This window comes from Antechinus flavipes, chromosome 5, assembly GCF_016432865.1.
Source record: "Antechinus flavipes isolate AdamAnt ecotype Samford, QLD, Australia chromosome 5, AdamAnt_v2, whole genome shotgun sequence".
NCBI lineage: Eukaryota > Metazoa > Chordata > Mammalia > Dasyuromorphia > Dasyuridae > Antechinus > Antechinus flavipes.
Window position 1 is genome coordinate 218,715,083 of NC_067402.1, and position 12,171 is coordinate 218,727,253.

The window sequence follows — 12,171 nt, forward strand, 5'->3', positions numbered from 1 at the left end:
GACCCCGGACCTTCCCCCTCATCCTCCCTGACCTATCGCAAGCCCCATACCCAAAGGTTGGGGCGCCCCTTGGTTAACTTGGGGATTCCCCGCTCCGGGATCTCCTCGGACCCGCCGGAAATCTAGAATCTACTCTCCACTCCCGGGAGATCGGCTCCCGGGGTCTCCCCTCCACTCTCGGGAGTCTATTCCCAGCGCTTAGCCCAGGACTCTTCTTCCCCCACCCCCAGGCACGCACTCGCGCACGCACACATACACACTTTTCCCACTACCACCCTGAGATCTCCGGGGGTTGGGGATTCACCTCCCTTCCCCCTCTGCCTTTAACCAGGATCACCTCTTCACTTCCAAGCTCTTTACCACGCGAACCCGCTCCCTCTCCCCTCCCCTCCGCGTGTGCGGAGGATAACTCGCATCCCCTTAGCTCACAGCTTTCTCCCGGGTGCGGGAAGCCCTTCCCCCTCCGCCCCCATCTCTCCCTTCTCTCCTCCCCCAACCTTTCTTCCTGGGACTTGGCTTCTCGAGTTCAGCTTAGCCTCCCTTGATCTCCCCCCCTCTCCTTTTGCCATGGTTAAGTCCCTTTGTGAATGGGAGGTTCTGAACTCAGCACCTGCCGTGGATCTGAACTCTGCGAGAGAGATGACCCCTTCTTTAGCCCAGGAAACGGCTTCTGCTTTTTCCTAAAGCGATCGACACGGGGAAAGGCCTAAAAACCAGCCTGATCGCCCTCAGGTGCCGAGGGTTTTCAGGACCGCGTAGGACTGCTGGCGGTTGTCAGTTCCTTTTGAAGGTAGAAGTTGGAAACCAGATGCTCCGGTAGAGAGAATGGGAGGGGAAGGTAACTTCCCCCGTAACTTTAGGGGCTTGATAGCTCAACGATTCTGAAGCAAAAGGGAGACCTCTCTCGCCTCCCCTAACCCCCTTCCCCATCTTCCGTTGTGTCCCTGTCAAGCCTGGGGCAGTGGAGAAGAAAAGGGAAGAATTATAGATCTCTGGATGTACTGGTGAGTTGAACAGCCCTTCCTCCTCCACTTTCCCCTTTCTCCCCACAAAAAATAAACAAAACATCTAGGACTTTCGGAGACCGGAGGCTGTCTTGGCTTGGTCTTTGGAGAGGTTTAAGAAAGGACACTTTTCTTCCCTGTCTGGCAGAAACCCCAGGCAAAGCCAGAACGATTCTCTCCGTACCTGGGGAGGGAGAAGGTGGGAGGTGGTCTTTTAGAAATTATGTGACTTCGATTGGAGATTTCCCCCCCCACCCCCCAAGTCCTGCGGTTCTCCAGCTCGGGCCTCCACTTTTTCTCCCCCTGCTTTCTTCTCACCCCTCCCCCTCCGAGGTTGGGAGTGGGGGTGCTGGGAGCAGGCTTCAGCCTGCTCTTCTGAGTCATGAACTATCAGAGCAGGCAGAGAGCTGAGCCCAGTTGGGTGGGGGCAGGGGTGTCTGCTGCCGTGTTTGGGGCTGGATGCCAGAGGAACCTCTACAATGATGGTGGACAAAGGGGGAGGCAAGAGGGTTTGGGAATGGGAGAAGCTGTGCCTCTCTCCCAGCCCCAGCCATCTGGCTCTGAACTGGAGCCATTTCACAATGGCAGCTGACCCCAGAGTTGGGTGATGCAGCAATAACATGGTGGCAGGGCTGGGGCTGGAAGGAAAGAGCAGGTGCTAATCTTCTCCCATGCCTTTCCCTTCTCCCACTCCCCGCTCTCCCCTTAGTTCTTACCAACCCAACCCACTGCCTGGATTGGGGCAAGGAGTGGTTTATTCTGGACCCAGGTCTCCTCACTACCTATTACAACCTCCTTTCCCCACTTGCTCCCCAATTTTTCTGGCTTCTTAGGCAAGAATTTAGTTGCTTAAATAGAGAAGGAATGGGGGGTAGTGGAAAGTGGGGATTACTGGCTGGTTGCTAACCTTGGGGGAAGGGAGGGGAGCAGCTAGGAAATCCGGGGTTTCTATCCCGATCTAGATGGAGGGGGAGGCAAAACTGCTGTCCTGATTAGCTAGTGACAGGTAGGAATGAGACACCCAGTTGTGAGCTGGGCAGATGGCTGTGCTTTTCCCCCACATCCACATCCATCCTTCTTCAAAAAGAAAGGAGGTGGGTATGATTCCAAGTGAGAATCCCCTGTGGGTGAGTGTGAGTATGGTAGTCAGGTCTCTATCGATCTTTGGAAGATCCCTTTGATCGGATACTGCCCCATTTTCTTGTCTAACCTATAAGGATCTCATCCACAATAGAGAAACACAACTTCCAGTCAGTGTACTTGATGGTGGTGGGCTATATAGTCAGTGAACAGGATAAAGGTGAGGGGGTCTGTCTGGAGACAAAGCCAGGACCTGAAAGGGGTGGAGGCTGCTTGCTTTCTGGGGCTCTCTGTCAGACAGACTTGGGCACTAACCTGCTTTCCCTGCATTCAGGTAGGTGTGTATGTGTGGTGGGTGGTTGTGGTAAAAGGGGAGTGGCTATGCCCAGTCTAGTGGTTGAAACTTCCATCCGGTGTTCCCTGAGCCTGTCGGGAGTTCTGCCCCCAGAAGCCAGGAGTCTGATCCTTGTGTCTTGTCCTGGATGGAAGGGATTTGAAGAGAAATTTCTCCTTAGCCCTATCTTGTATCCCAGTGAGGGTAAGGTGGAGAGGAGTAAGCGTCGATGGCCTGGAGAAATAGGTAGAAGAGGCTGAGAAGTTTCCCTTTCTCTCCCCCTATTTTCCATATTTAGGATACTAGTTCTATAGTCTTCCATCTGCCTTTTTTTTTTCTTCCTAGCCTTGGGGGAGAAGGGGTGAAGGTAGGTTGCTGGGGTTGGACTATGAACATACCCAACTAAGAGCAGAAGGTCCTGAAAAGCTTTTTCTAGAGCAGGTTTTTTATTTATTTTTATTTAAACATTATTTTGAGTTCCAAATTCTCTCCCTTCTTCCCAGTGCTGTCCAATTGAGAGGCAATAATATATCAATTATACGTGCAAAATCACAGAAAGGACTTTGTGTGTCATGAATATTTGATAGTCTGATTAAGCCTATGGAGTCCTCAGAATCACATCTGTAAATGAATAAGTATGACATTTAAGATTACAATGGAAATAAATTGAATGGAAATACATAAAAAAATTTTTTTCCAAAAAAAAAATTCACAAACCAGGTTAAGAAAACTCAGGATGAAATAGATGCCCCTTTGCCCCCAGGTAAGCCCCAGAGCAGAGGGTCAGAAAAATATCAACTTTGGGATGACCCTACAGATTTATTTGAGAAGGGAGAAAATTAAATATTCTTTTCTTAATGTCTTTTTCATTCTTCATCTCCCCCAACATTTCATTAAGACCTTATCAGCTTCCTTGGCCCTTCCTCTAGTTCCCAGAGGAGTTGAGGTGGGTGAGGAGTTTGTTGCTTTAGTTCCTGAGGGCCCTTGTACAGTCTCCTTCTAGTTCTAATCCTAAAGTCTTTTCTTTCTCCCTTCCCCCAGTCTAGGGAAAGAGGAAGGTAAAGGGGTGGAGGAAGCTTGGGGGACACCGGTTATTCGAGCCACAGTCTCCTCCCTGAGCCGCTACTACCTTGACTTCCTTACCTTTAATCTTGTACGAGGGAAGTAGGTTAGGGTTGTAAAGAGCAATGGATTGGGAGGTGGGATACCCAGGTTCCAGCGCTGGCAGCTGTGTGGTCGCTATACCTATTTGGTGATTGGGATTTGACAAGATAACAAGTTCACTTGGAGCTCTCAGATTCTGTGATATTGTACCTACGCAGAAATTTAAGGAAGAGACGCAAACTCAGCCCCTTCTTAAGCCTGACCAGTTTGTGTAATTGTGTATGTATGTATTTGTTTGAGGGGGAGGGGAGATGAACTTGCACAGTTCTATAACCTTGTTAGAGAAAGCTCCAGAACCCTTTGACGCCCAAAGAAAGGATGGATCTGTGGGAATTTGCGTTTTTTTTTTTTTGGGGGGGGGGGGGAATTTCGCTTGCAAACGTCGAGCTACACCCAAGTTTCCCTAGCTGCTTTTCCCAGTGACAGCCCTGAATAGGTCGGACGCTGAGCTCAGGTGCTACAACCAAACCTACTTTCCCCATACACAGGAAGCATCTCGACTCCCGAGGTTCTGCTGATGTCATCCGGACAGTGGTTAGCCAGGAAGGGCTAGTCTGCCCACACTGGACCTAGGTAAGCGCGTCAGACAGACCTCTTCCCTTCTTTCCCTTCCCCCAACCCTTGCCATGAGAGACCTGCTTACCTTTTACCACTCCTTACCACTTCTTTCCTCCCCCCACCCCACCTGTCCCTTCAAAAAATTTAGTTAGAGCTTTGTGGGTGGTGAAGAGGCTGCCTCTTTGTCTTTTATGAGTCTGGGGTAAGAAATTGGCCTCGGGCGAATGGGTTCCGCGGTGTTCCTAGTTTGGAGGACACCGGGTAGGGCAGGGCGGGGACTGGGACCAATTGACGGCGCTAGGACCCAGCGGTCAGGCGGAGGGGGCGGAAGCCGGTTCTCCGCGGTTAGAGTAGGCGGCGCTAGGACCCGGGGTGAATTGAGGCCCTGGCGGCGGGCGGTCCCCTCCTAGACGCTGCGCGGTCGGCGGCTCCTCCCCGCCTCCGCCTTCTCCCTCTTTTCTCCCCCCCCCCACTTCCCTCCGCCTCCTTCTCCGGCGGCGTCTCCGGCTCCTCGGGCTCTCCCCGCCGGCCATGTTGGCTCCGCTCGGGCCCCGCGGTTAAGCCGCGCCCCCGCCCCTGCCGTCCTTTCCCCTTCAGAGCGGCCCCAGAGCCCGACACTTGGCCATGTGAACACCCGCCCCCGGCCCTCCGGGGAGACGCGAGCCGGGCGACCGGCCGGAGGACCCAGCCGCCAGCCGCCTTAGGTATGGGGTGGGGGGAGGAGCGTTCGGGGCGGAGGGCGCACGGCCGCCCGAAGCCTGGTCCTTGCCGCGCGCTCCTGGGCCCCGAGGTACGTGTGGGAGGGAGGACTCTCCCGCTGGGTCCGGGGCCCTCGGCCGCCCCGCTGCACGAGGAGCTCCGCAACCGAGAGGGTTTCCGGGAGATTCCACCTGATTCTCAGGGATCCAAGTGGGTTTTCCGCCCCGCCCCCCATGGGGAATCCCTGAGTCTTTGGATGGGGGAGCGCGGGTAAGGGGGATTCCCAGAGGGGGGGGAGAAGGTAAGACTTCTTTGAGGGTGTTCTCTGGATGGGGGAGGGAGCGATCCTCTCTTCGGAACAGAGAGGGGCTGGGAGGGGATCACTTTTTAACTTAGATGGGTGGGGAGGGCCTTTGTGTGCGGGTTATTATCAGCCGGGAATCCCCTGCCTTGGGACGGGGGCGGGCGAAGTTGAGGCTGGGCTTTCCTGAGGGTGGTGGGAAGGGCGCGCAGAGAGAAATAGTGATCTCTCTAACATTAAAGGTATCCCCAGTTACCTGCAAGTCGGAGAGGGTGACTGTTTCTTGAAGAGTCTAGATTTCCAGAGAGTTAGTTCTATTGAGGACCGGCGTGTATTTTGGATGGGGATCCTCTTATCACTCTTGGTATTTTTTGGGATGGGGGGGGGGTAATGAGTTGCTGCTACCTCCCTCTGTATACAAACAGCCCCTCCCCCAGCCTCCTAGCAGGAAGTGCTCGGGAAATGGCAGCTGTGCATTGGGTTGCTTCGTCTCTTGTTTTGAAATGTCCTTTTTAATCAGATTTGGTTTCATTTTCTGGGGCCGCCTAGGCAGGCCAGCCCACCATGTGGCCTAGGTCCTTGCCACTGACTTTTGTTTTCCTTCTCCCTCCCCTCCCCCGGGCGATTCTTCCCCCTCCCTCGCGGCCCCCTCCCTCCCCCCTTTGATTCACTACTTGGTTGAAATCTCTGCTTTTCCCTCCCCCCCAATATTTATGTTATTGCCTTTATTTATTTTTTTTCTCTTTTTGTTTTGAATGAGCTGAGCATATAAGAAAAGCCGACTCGGCCATCCCCCTGATGGGAGCTTCCTGTACTTTCATCATGACTGATAATAGTCTTCATATTTAGGGCATTTGAGCGACTTCCCGGGTTCCCTTTTTCCTCTTTTGATCTTATAACCCCCAAGAGGGAGAGGGGCCAGACTTCCCACTGGGAGGGGGGGGGAGAGCAGAAGTTAGAAATTTAGGAACTTAATTTTTAATGGGATTTATTTCCCATAGGAATAAGGAGCAGTTAAGAATCTTGGAGAGCCAGACTTAAGTCTTCCCAGCTTTCATCCAAACCTGAGATTAGCTTTTGTTAGTGCTAGTTAGATATGTTAGATGAGTGGACAGAAGGGAGCCATTTTCACCCTTCTGGAAAACCTAACTAATTAGGATTACAAAGGCGAGTGTCATATGACACTCCTCATAAAGGACATCTTTCCTTGTGTCTCTGTTGGATTGCAGTGAGTTGTTGCCCTTGGATCTTGGCAAGCCATGTGCCCTGGTCCCTTTGCTTAGTCAGGAAATGGCTAAAAAAATAGGTTGGCTCCAAGATTCGCAGATGGGAAGGATCTGGAGATGGGTTGAATTAGACTTGAAAAATAATGAATCGTGCAATCTGCTGCTTTTTCTGGTATTTAAGGCATCGTTCCAGTGTTGGCTTCCCCAGATAAAGACAGGTACCCAGATCAGATGTCCAGGAGATGATAATGAATGAAAAGAAAAATATTGGCCCAGAGGAAGGATGGGCTGGGTATATGTTTGTCTGACAAACAGCAGAACCCCTCTTTAAAAACATCATCCCTCTTGACATTAGGCTGCTCCAATTCCTGACGTTTAGTTTTTCTCCAGTGATTTTCTTTTTTCTTCAGATACCTGTGCTTTTGATTGGCTGGCATTTCTTCCTTACCCTGTTTTTTATGGGTCTAACAACAATTTCTTTTCATTGCTTTTATTTTGACTATTAGCTTTTTCAGTATTATTATTTCCCCCTTTTTGGTCATAAGCCCTTCTCCCCTCAGCCTTTGGGAAGAGGGAAATTTGTGATGGATTTCTGAGGTTTTTCTGTAGCAGTAGAAATGGAAAAGAAATACATTTTTTTCTGTGAACTTTTTAGAAAAGCTAGGAGCTGACACTGAAATACTGACTCCATGAATTTATATTAACCAAGAGTGAAACAGAAAAAGGATCGGTCTCCATGTACAGAAATTCTGAGTCTTGGTATATATGGAAATGGGGAACAATCCATTTGCCTTTTTCATGAAAGACATTTCTTCATCATATTAGTGCCTTTCTTAATGTTCCAAAGATCTTAGAATTGGACCTCAGAACTCCTCTATTCCAACCCAAAGATGAACAGGAGTTCCCTCTGTAATCATGCCAGTCGTCATCCAATAAAGACTGAATATTCCCTCATACATGAAGGGCCTTCTGCATCTGGAAGTAGTCCCTTTTCATTTGGTCTAGCCCTCATGGTTGGTAAATGTTGAGGCCTTGTGTTATTATAGGGAAAGCAATGCTGGATATGAAGTGGATCAGGCAGGCAGATGTTCAAATCCCATCTGCTTCTTTACTATGGGTCATTTTGGGTAAATCATTCAACCTCTTTGGGCCTCAGTTTCCTTTGTAAAATAATAAGGATGGCCCTTCTAACCCTGATTATATAATCTAATGATCCTAAGTAAACTATCTATCTCTGGCTCACACCCGTTGTTTCTAGCTCTGCCTAAATAGAACAGACCTTATTCCTCTAATAAATATTTGATGAAATTATTTATTTACTATTATATTTATTCTAAGATTTCTCTTCTCCATTCTAAATATGTGTTGTTGAATCTTGTCAGTTGTGCCAATCTTTTGATGATCCCATTTGGAGTTTTCTTGATGAAGATATTGAAGTTTTCCATGCCTTTCTCAATTCATTTTAAGATGAGAAACTGAGGCAAACAGGGTTAAATGACTCACCCAGGATCACACATGTAGTAAATGTCTGAGACTAGATTTGAACTCAGATCCTCCTGACTTCAGGGCTGGTGCTTTATTACTGCATCATCTTAACTGTCCCTATCCTACAATTGGCTAATATCCTTTATGCTGTGATCCTGATCCTCTATTTAATTCAATAGTTTAAATTATTTTAGCCTCTCCCCAAGGGAAAGGTTGAAATTGAGGCACAAAGGAACTCAAATACCTGTAGAGTTAGGTAGGTGGTTTGTTTGTCCTTAGGTCCCATGGTGACTTTGGAGACTGTAGGGATACAAAAAGCACTAATGTCTTGGTTTTGTGTTTGCTTTTTAATTTTTCTTGTGACTTTTGATGAGAAAATATTGCCACTTGTCCCTCGAACCTCTTCTATCATCAGTTAGTCTTGTAACTTGGTCAGACCATTTAACCTTCTATAGTTTCTTGCCCAGTCTATGGCTCTATGACTAGGAGATGGAATCTCCATTTCCAAGTTGTTCTCTCCAGCTGCCACATGTGTGTGATATTGGGCAGGTCATTTAACTTTTTTGGACCTTGATTTTTTTGTCTGTAAAATGAAAGTGTTGCCCTCAGACTCGCTTTTAGCTTTTAATCTGATCCTTTAATTTTATGTCTTTGGTTCATAGCCTAGGATATTGTACAGGAAAGGGCTTTAAGAAAAATTTCATCAGTATATAAATAGTTGTAATTCTTTGTTTTATGTTTTTGTCTACGCATCAGCATTAGGAGACCACATACTAGAAAACAATAGTAACCTTTTCCTAAAAGATGATAGCCAAAGTTTGGTTTAATCATTTGACAGTAAAAACTTGCATTGGTTAGGGTTTTTTCATCCTCATGAAATTTGAGGGAATATTGACTAGAAATGTTTTTTGTTTTTTTTTTTTTTTTTTAGTCAAAAGGTAGTTTGATCTTAACCCCAAACTTGCTAGAAGACATCAGTGGGTTCTAAGTTGTGCGGTTCTGGCAGTGGAAAGCCGAGAGGGAGAGGCAGAAGCATGGGTCTAAATCTCAGCTCCTGTACGTTTGGTCATCTGTAAACGAGGGCTTGGTTGAGCAGTTTTATAACCCACATGTTAGGAGCTTAAGTTAGAAGTGTTCAGCTTGGATTAGCCAGGTCCCTTTCATAAACCATGGTATTAAGTGGTGTACTTAGTGGGGAGTCTCCAAAGCTTGGACAGCCCTATTCCAGGCTTATCCTGCTGACCAGGACTGTGGGAGGTCGAAGAGTTTCAGGCATTCGTCTAGCACAGTAGTGAAGTCCAGGTTAAGCTCTGAATTCATAGTTAGAAGTTGTTTTGATTCTGATTTCCTCTAGGAATCAGGATTGCTGCTTATTTGGTCAATACTTTTTTTGTTTGTTTCCAGCATATATTTTCAGACTACCTGGTTTTTAATGTCATGTGCTAAATTCCTGCTAGCTTGCTTAGAGACTTGATAATATTGTTTGCTTTTCTTTTTCAAAGACTCTTCATCTTTGAAGAGTTTGATTTGAATTTTGGAAGGTTTAGGTATGACTAGAAAAAATCCACACTTAAAGTAGATGAGAAGGAATGTAGTTTAGAGGTAAATTCCTTTTTTGTCTGTGCTTGTACGGTCACCTGGCCTTGACACATTGCTTGTAAGTTCTTTTAATACAAACTACTTCTCCTCACCTTCTTTAAAAACAAAAGTTTTCACTCAACCATTTATTAAACACTCATTCTGTGCCTGGCACTGTATTAAGTGATGGGGAAACTAAGGCAAAAGATTGTCTCTGATTTCAAGGAATCTTTACAATCTAATGGTGGACACACTAAGGAAACATACTATATACACAGGATAAAAAATAAAAGGAAGACTTTCTGTAATAGAGGGGATTTTAGTTGGGATTTGCTTGGGGGTGGAGGGGGAAGAAGGGAGTTGAGAACACATTTACATGAAATTGGCACACACCTAGCACTGCAGCCTGATTACAAGGACAGAGCAGGCAGGCCTTTTCTGCTGGGGCCCAGAACTGAGGGCCTTGACTAGTCTGTCTCCTAGAGGAGAGCATCTTGGAGTCTATAAATGCAGACCCTGAATCTATGAGAAAAAAGAGCCCAGCACGGAAGGAGTTTCTAGATAGAAAAGTCAAGTAATCTTTAATACCTTAGGAATTCTTAAGTCTAAGCTTTACATCTTTAACTGGGATGTGGGGCAGTTGTTTTGTACCAGCCTCTGATAGATCAGTGAACTGCCATTTTGGGGATTAGGATGTGGCAACATAAGCGGGAGAATGGAGAGGCACATAGTATTGGCCAAGGTTGCCTGTAGTTTCAAATTTTTGTTACAGACCCAACAAATGAATTTTCCTTTTACTGTGAGAGGAAGAAGGAAAACTAACCTCTGTAACCAATGAAGATGACCCCACCCATATAACTTGAGGAATTATTAAGAGGAAACCACTTTAATTTGAGAATATAAGGAATATTGGCTTGCAATTGTGTTTTGGGGATTAGGGAGAGGAAAGAATTTTCAAGCCAGTAAATGGATAGAGCACCAGGTCTGGAGGTAACAAGATTTGAGATCCAATCCTCTTAGACTCTGGCTTGATTCTAGACAGAATCACTTAAACTTTTTACCTCAGTTTATTCAACTATAAAATGGGAATAATTAAAGCACTTCCCTCTCAGTGTTACAAGGATCGACGAGAAATAATGAGATATTTCTTAAAGTACCAAACAGTGCCTGCCCATTATATAAATGTTGCTGCTGCTGCTGTTAGAAGGGGCCTAGGAGACCTGAGTATCAGATTGGTTATGGTAGCTGTATTGAAGTCTGTCATTTTTCTTTCACAATTCTATTTCCTAATTTCCTTAATATTCTAATATTGGACAGCTGAGCAGTGAGACGAAAGCAGCTTTCCCTTTTGAGAAGAAGGCAGGCGTTTCAGGACTTTGGTTGATGCTTTTCTACTTTGTGTTTTAGGAGGCAGTGTTCCTTAACTCTTGGAAATGAAACTTTTTGCCTTCTTAAACAATCCATTTGCATAGGACTAGCACTGACTGAGCTCTTACCTAGTTTCACTTCCTGGTCATGAGGACGTTTCTTTCTGCAGGAAAAAAGTTGGGCATTCATTTCTGCATTCAATTGGCTGTGATCCCAATTGTACAAAGGGAGATGCCCTCCCTACTTTATTTTCTTCTCTCTCCATTTCTCAATCAACACTCCTGTTCTTAGCCCTCTCTTTCCCCTCATTTTCTCTCAATTACTTAACTGATTCTTGAGAGGAAGGCAGAAATCATTTTCAGGCTTTTGTTGTGAAAATCATCTTGGTTAAAGTTGTTGATGCTAAGTAGCCTTTATATCCCTATATTCTGGATACCATTAGTATCATCTGAAACCTGAAATATTAAAGGACTTGTAAGTAAGGAGGTCTTGATCTAAGGGAAACCCCTGGGTTCTCTTCCCCACTTTAGTTGGGAGGTCTATTTACAGTCACATCGGTTAGTTTTTCAAATTAGGAGATTGCCTTTTAGACCTGACATTGGCATCTGTCCTTTGTCTATACAGCATGATATAGAAATGGTCAGTATATTGTTGGAGAATTTTATGTTCCTAAAAAACACCTCCTAAATGAAGTAATATTGGTCATAATGGGCTGTTCAGGAAAGCTGAGGACTAGGCCAGCTCCAGGTCATCAGATAATTTCCTATCCTTTCTTTTTATCTGATTTCTATAAGCAACTGCTTACAATGTCTTTTAAATGTTTAATTTATGTAACAGGAAATGTTATGTCTCCTAGAGCAGCACAGGGAAGGTCACTAGTTTCTTGGGGATTTGGATGAAGGAAATGGCAAATCGAAAAGGAGGAACGAGGAGCCTAGATATGTACTTGGTTGAGAGCAAAGATGGGTATGAGAACTAGAGAAATATGGCTTATAAAGGTGGGTTAAAAAAAGTTGTTGGGCTGAATGGTTCAGGCTTTGGGGAAGTAGCCCTGTTCAGGAACTGAGTTATAATAAAACAAGAGCAAAATAAAGTTCCATCCAGCTTTTAAGTTTCTTCTGCTGCTTAAGTTGTCTGAGTATCAAGGAGCATAGGAATAATAAAGGGTTACAAGGAATATTGAAAGAATCACTAATCTTAGTGACACTTTTGGGAGCTTTATAGGAGGAACATGTGCCTTCACTATTCGGGGCTCCTTTGCTTTAGTTGAGGTTTAAGTTTGTTGAGTCCTGAGGACTCTTTTACTTACATTAGTAAGATGAGTTCTATTCCCCATTCAATAGGTTCTGGCTCAGTGTGTCTGAGTGAAGTGGC

The 12,171-nt window shown here is 46.1% G+C and overlaps 1 protein-coding gene and 1 long non-coding RNA gene across 5 annotated transcripts in view; one reads left to right on the plus strand and one right to left on the minus strand.

Annotated features, from left to right (window-relative positions):
- The window catches only part of BAZ2A (bromodomain adjacent to zinc finger domain 2A), a 35,209-nt gene that overhangs the window by 114 nt on the left and 22,924 nt on the right, over positions 1–12,171 (plus strand). For 2 of the 3 annotated variants that reach the window (XM_052001193.1, XM_052001195.1), the window contains exon 1: positions 4,612–4,844. The gene's annotated coding sequence lies outside the window, so the exon portion shown is untranslated. Of the gene's footprint in view, positions 1–4,070; positions 4,156–4,611; positions 4,845–12,171 lie in introns of those variants that run through there. The other variant, XM_052001194.1, reaches the window with a different exon arrangement.
- Positions 10–5,828, minus strand: LOC127564580 (uncharacterized). Of its 2 annotated transcripts, XR_007954307.1 has the most exons (4): positions 5,397–5,828; positions 3,562–3,663; positions 2,400–2,562; positions 10–1,188 (listed from the first exon to the last, which is right to left on the minus strand). It is a non-coding gene; the product is annotated as an uncharacterized LOC127564580 (long non-coding RNA). The 2 variants fall into 2 exon arrangements; XR_007954306.1 differs by lacking the exon at positions 5,397–5,828 and having other exon boundaries at positions 3,562–4,144.